The sequence below is a fragment of the Vidua chalybeata genome, chromosome 8 (genome assembly GCF_026979565.1).
Source record: "Vidua chalybeata isolate OUT-0048 chromosome 8, bVidCha1 merged haplotype, whole genome shotgun sequence".
NCBI classification, from domain to species: Eukaryota; Metazoa; Chordata; class Aves; order Passeriformes; family Viduidae; genus Vidua; species Vidua chalybeata.
Window position 1 is genome coordinate 13,245,442 of NC_071537.1, and position 6,360 is coordinate 13,251,801.

Consider the following 6,360-nt stretch of genomic DNA (forward strand, 5'->3'; position numbering starts at 1 on the left):
CTGCCAGCCTCAGAGCTGGGCACAGAACATCCTGTGAGCAGTGAAGGGAGGACACTGTCTCAATCAGTTCGCAAACTGGGACCGGACATACACAAAGGAGGGCTCATTCCACGTGTGAAGACCTGTCAGTTGACAGGAAGTGACCTGAGGACTCTGCAACCCTCTTGGTTCTGGGGGTGAAGCAGGAGGCAGGAGAGTTTCTGCCGGAGGTGACCCTGGCTATAAAGGAACTGTATACACAGCAGGGAGTGCTCCAAATATCAGTTCCCAATGACAGCAGGGTTTGAAACACCCAAGGACTGAATTTACTTGTCATGTCCCTAGTACAGTTTTGGCTGAAATTCAATGAGACATTTAAATTTGGGAGGACAGGGACTCAGGGGCATTCACTGGATCAACTAGGAAGACTTGCTTGCTTTTGTGTCATCCCACTGTTTCTGAGATGTGTCAGATCACGTCTAACCCTGTGCCTGGTTTTCACCTTCCATCCTCTCCCCGAGATCTGTGGCACAGGTGTCACTTTGTTTTAATTGGCAATCCTCTCCAAAATGACTGTGAACCAGGGGATGGGTTTCACCCTTCAAACTGCATTGCTGTGGTAGCATCCTGCTTCCTCAGGTGCTGATACAGGGGGACAATATGCTTCTTCACACGGTGACGTTAGTAATGTCACAAGCCCTGAAAAGCATGACTTGATTTCTCTGTGGGATGTGGAGTGACTGCTCACCTCACAGAAAAAGGAATGCCACAGGGGGTTTTGCTTACACAACCCTTCCTCTTTTCACCTTTAAACTTTTAGAAGGGCTTTTCCCCTTATTAAAACCTCTTGGCAGGAGGCAGCACGCCCTGTTCAGTCCCACACGGGGGGTGCCGGCCGTGTTTTGGGGGCCGGGTGCCGGTGCCGCCTGCAGAGGTCCCCCTCGCCTAAGCTTTGAGCGCCGGGCGGGAAAGCGGCTCCGGCGGCTCCGACGGGAAACGGCTCCCCTCACACCCCTCACAGCCCTCACAGCCCTCACAGCCCTCACACCCCTCACAGCCCTCACAGCCCTCACACCCCTCACAGCCCTCACAGCCCTCACACCCCTCACAGCCCTCACACCCCTCGCAGCCCTCACAGCCCTCACACCCCTCACAGCCCTCACACTCCTCACAGCCCTCACAGCCCTCACAGCCCTCACAGCCCTCACAGCCCTCACAGCCCTCACACCCCTCACAGCCCTCACACTCCTCACAGCCCTCGCAGCCCTCACAGCCCTCACACCCCTCACAGCCCTCACACTCCTCACAGCCCTCGCAGCCCTCACAGCCCTCACAGCCCTCACAGCCCTCACAGCCCTCACAGCCCTCACAGCCCTCGCAGCCCTCACAGCCCTCACAGCCCTCACAGCCCTCACACTCCTCACACCCCTCACACCCCTCACAGCCCTCATCCTGGCTCCCTCCTCCACCGTCCTGGGCAAAGAGGCATTGGGATGACCATGGGTGTGTCGTAAGATGTGATGAGGTGAGCTTGGAGAAGTGGTGGCCTCGAAGTGGGACCCCAAGAAGGCAGGACAATTAACAGCCCAGGCTAACACACCATAATTGCGGGCAGCCAGAATTGGGGGCCCTTCGACTCGCCCTGCCCTGCCCAGGAAGTACCTGGTGCAGGACAGAGACACTTTGAGCCTTGCCAACAGCAGAGGCCTACAGGTTTGACATCACTGAGGGGAGAGGCAATGGGGCAGGGCAGCCCATCTATCCCTCCTCTCCAACTGCTACTGGATCCAGTTTTTGCTCCGGTCTCTGTGATGGATTTGGAGCTCTCCAGTTTCTCCCCATGTCAATACCATGGTGGCTCCATCTTTGCCAGTGCATGGGATTTTGGGAATCAATGAGTGGCCCCAGCTGCACAAAAACTAATAATTACTGCAGACACACCACAGGAAACAAAAAAGCAGTGTTCCTTCCTGTGTCCAGTGGCAACTACAAGCAGGAATGCTGCAACCAGCTGGAAGGGACCCCACACCTGGCCAAGGGTACATGATGCATCTCCTGGCCTTGCTACAAAGCCAGACCAGGTAAGGCAGGGGTCTGCAGGGTGCCCTGGGTCCCCACCACAGCTTTTCTGGCTATGGTCACAGGCATCCCCTCACCCTCAGTGCATGGGCCATGGTTAACCCTGCCCTGACTGGGTGCTGGAGCACTTGGGTTTGATATTGAGGTTTGGTAATGAGGACCGTGCTGTTCATTAATCTAATCCACTGCTTTAAAATCATAATAGTAGTAGTAGTAGTAATAATAATAATAATAATAATAATAATAATAATAATAATAATAATAAAAAGTAGCGGTAGTAGTAGGGGGTGCGATGATCCATTCACGTGGCAATACCTGAAATTTTTCCTGCAGGGGCTAAGACATGAGCTGCCAACACCCATAAACTCCTCTGTGTGGGCCAGCATTTACAGATAACTGGCCTCTCCACAGCCAGCAAGACTTGAAATCACTGTCACATTACTTTTCCACCAAATACCATGTTCCTGTTCCCAAGGAAAGGAACTTTTTTTTTTTTTTTTTTTTTTTAAGTGAAAGGAGAATAGCAGCCAGCTACTAGTGTAAAGAGCAGAAAACTGTGAAAGGGTCCTCTGAGGGAGTTGGTACAGGCTCCAGATTTCTGTGTTCTGCAGTCTCCTGTTTTCACTGCTCTGTTCTCTGAGCAAGGTGTGAGTCCCTTCCAAGGGAAAGGTTATCTCCATAATAAATGGACTGGGGGGAGTTGAGAGGAATATTGGCTTTGTCAGGAAAGGACAGATCCAAAGTGATATATTGGAATAATTTCAGCATCCTGGAAAACTCCAGTTTGGCTATAATATTAATGTTTTTGAAGATAAGGAACATTTATGCAATAAGCTTGTGGTAGTTCAGTGTGGCCTTGGCATTGCTTTGGGCTGTGAAACCATTATGGACCCTCTGGACTGAATGCCCTGAACTCCCTGAATGTCCATGCTTGACTGCCCTGAGCGTTTTTCCAGCAGTGGGTAAGCAGGTCTGCGAGGATAGAGAAGCAGGACTGGTGCTGGTGAGGCTGTGCCTGCTGGGAGTGGCGTGGAGGGGGCAGCTGGCTCCTTGGCAGGGGATGTGTTTACAGGTTGGGGCACCATTCACAGCACTTCTGCTCCTGAGGGTTATGGCCTTGGTGAAGTGAGCCCTCCCCTCTGCCATGGGCCACTCTGTGTGCTGCCTCCCCACGCCAGGCGCCAGAAAGCGCGTGGGGACTCCCCTGCAGCCGGGGCAAGTGTGAGCCCTGGGGGCACCACGGGACGGGGCAGCCTCCCAGTCCTGTGCCAGAGGACGGGGGCACAGGGACCCCCTGCTTTGCAGGCTGCTGTGACCGGCTGCATGCTCTCGCCACGAGGTTTGCTCCGGATTCAGGGGAGGGAGAGGCGGGGGTGCCGTGGAGCAGTAGCCAATCTCTCCAGCAATCAGAACAACTCAGAGCATGGGGGGCTTTGCTGCTGCCTCGGAGGTTCCTGCATCCCTCATCCACCAATTCGGGAAAGTTCCCCCCACCATCCATGGGCCCGCTGAACCTGGGGAGGGCCTGGGGGGCTTCAGGGGCTCCTCCAGACGCCGGACTGCTCACGTGTGGAATGCCTGCTCCCTTCCTCGTGACAACTCGATTGCCCCTGTCCCATTCGTGTTTCTGCCTGCGGAGCCATCCCCGCGGGGGGAGACGGAGGCAGTAGGGGAGCACTGTCTTGTTCGGGAAATGGGAGACGGGGGTTGGGAAGGAGGGAGAAAGGCTTTTGCCAGAGGAAATCGATATCCCGTGAAAAGTAATTATTGAAGCATAAATTTATCATAAGGGTGATCACCAATAAAACATCTCTTGGCGACGTTTTAATTTAAAATCAAATTCGAAAAGGCCCCCCTCCCCCTTCAAAAAAAAATCCTTAACAAGCAGAAAAATAACTGCAGCCCTTGGAACACTTCATTATACGTTCAAAGAGAGCTCCATCATCTCCGCACCGACGCCGGGCTCTGCTCTTCTGATGGATCCAATGCAGCTGATTTATGGAAATGACTTGCAAATCCATAAATGTAGTTTGCAGTGACAGCCGTGCATATCACTAGTAATTCCTTTAAACTATGCAAAGAAAAATGATTCATATCTGGTTGGACCCTGCCTTTTCCAAGGGTCGCCACTCCTGAGTCTTGATGTGTTTGTCTGTATTGGTTTCCTTCTCGATTTTTTTTTTTTTAACTCCGTGATGGATGAGGCGGAGATCTTAACACTGAAACTCGGGACCCCGAGACGGCCAGCAAGGGAAGAGTTAAGCCTCTGGGAAGGTGGTTTTGCCCTCCTTCCCCGCGGACACGCGTGGGTCGGACGTGACACACATTGCCTCACTCGCTGTCGCGTCCCCGCGGCTTTTCTCTGCAAACCCCCGGGTTTCAGCCCCGGGTTCCGAAAGCTTAATTGTGTTAATTAATTAGTCCTCCATGTGTGGTTGCTGGGTGACTCCGGGGCGGATGCAGAGGGATCGGAGAGGTGCAGCCCGGAGGGATGCGTGCCCATGCCTCAGTTTCCCCACCTGCAAGAGGGGCGTGACGGGGGCAGCCGGCCCGGGCGATGCAGCTGCAGCCCCGCTCTGAGGACGCCCCCGAGTGCCCCCTCCCTGGGACTCCCGGTTCTCTCCTCCTTGCAACCCCCAGCGCACAGGGCTGGGCCCTCACACGTCGGACAAGGATGGAGCAAAATTAGCGGTTCTCGGAATTTCTTCATTGTTTTTCGCAGTTATCCCAGGAATCACCATACTTCCTTCCCCATTGTATCCCCAAAGATCATCCTCCAGCAGTACCTCTGATAATGCATTTATTAGGCTTCATGATGCAATAACCACAAGCAGCCAGAAAATGTAGCATTTTTCTACATTATCATCCAATTTCCCTTCCCGGGTATTTAGTTCAACTCTTTAACACCAGCCACATAATTAGAATTTGGATTTCCATTAATTTTCCTTGAGCCTGCAACCATTTTAAGATCACAGTGGTAATTAACGTGATACATCACTAATTTCACCAAGCACAATCTAAGTAGGCGCTCCCCCTCCTTCTCGGGGGCAAAGCTGGGGGGATGGTGAGGGGGACGTCGGGGGTCGGGCGGCCCGGGGCCCCTGCCAGGGTGATTCTGTCCCCGCCCTGGCCCCGCCGAGGAGCGGAGCGTGTCGTGTCGCAGCCCGGCCCCACCGCATCCTCCGCGTTCGCTACGGAAAAATACACTTTTCTTTCCAGTAAATTTAACAATTAAAAATATTTATCGGTAGCAGATTTACGTTGTTGTGTCTCCAGTCTTGGGGCATATTGGTAGACTATTAAGACTAATTAGCATCCTTTCTGCATGCAGATTTACTAAGCTGATTGCGGTATAACTCATCCCTAAAAGCCCCTATCCCTTCACATTTGCAGAATGTAGCTGAAGGCAAGGCCCTTTCGTCTCTCTCCGAGCTTGCAAGCAGCTCACGTTAGCCGGGCCTTTTGCTAAGTAAACTTTAAAAATGTGAAGCAATAACAATTTGAGTTAGAATCTTGCAGAGTACTAAAATGGAAATATTACCTCGGGAGCTTCCACAGGAAGGATCTGGGAGGAAACAAGAAGCTTAAATGTATAGAAGCACGCAGCAGATACAGGCTGTATATTCTCAGCATTAAACCCAGGGCTGTTATTTTCTTAAATATATTTGGAAATAAACAAAAGGATTTCGTACGTGCCTGGGTGGCTGTGTGTTCCTGAAGCCAAACTGCACCGAGGAGAGGAGAGAGAGAGGGAGGAAAAGAGAGAGAAAACGAAGAGTTACAGAAAGTTTGCAAGATGCAGTTGCAGGGAACAGTTGTTCATTTTTTCTTTCCTTCTCTGCATTTTGGGTCTGTTTGAAAGGGGCGGAATCAGCAGAGTGTTTTGCTGCGCAGCCCCTCAAATACAACGGGAGGGGAGATTCGTAGCATCCTTTGAACCTTACTTTGCATTTAAAATATTTAAAGCGTCCCAGAAGGCTCTGTGAGGCTTTTTCAAGGTGTGGAAAGTATCGGCTCTTATGCTTTTAAAAAGCATACACTGCTGGTTTATTATTAACACACTGGGAAGTACATAAGGCCCACAACTTTATTCTCTTTAATGAGCCTGGAAAAGCACGTTGGCCCTGAAGGGTTTTGTTCATTAAAGATGTAGGCTGTAGGAATATTGTCTCATTAATTATCTGGTTTTAATTACACTGTTACCCTTTGAATCCATATATTTGGGGGGGGGGGAGTGGAAAAGTTGCTATAACCAGACCCTCACAATCCGCAGCGAGGGCGTGTCGAGGTTTAAGGCTGAAG

The 6,360-nt window shown here is 51.7% G+C and overlaps 1 long non-coding RNA gene across 1 annotated transcript; it reads left to right on the forward strand.

Annotated features, from left to right (window-relative positions):
• Positions 1–988: 988 nt before the first annotated feature.
• On the forward strand, positions 989–6,188 carry LOC128791893 (uncharacterized). Its single transcript, XR_008432212.1, has 3 exons — positions 989–1,504; positions 1,960–2,060; positions 2,392–6,188. It is a non-coding gene; the product is annotated as an uncharacterized LOC128791893 (long non-coding RNA).
• The last annotated feature ends 172 nt before the right edge of the window (positions 6,189–6,360 follow it).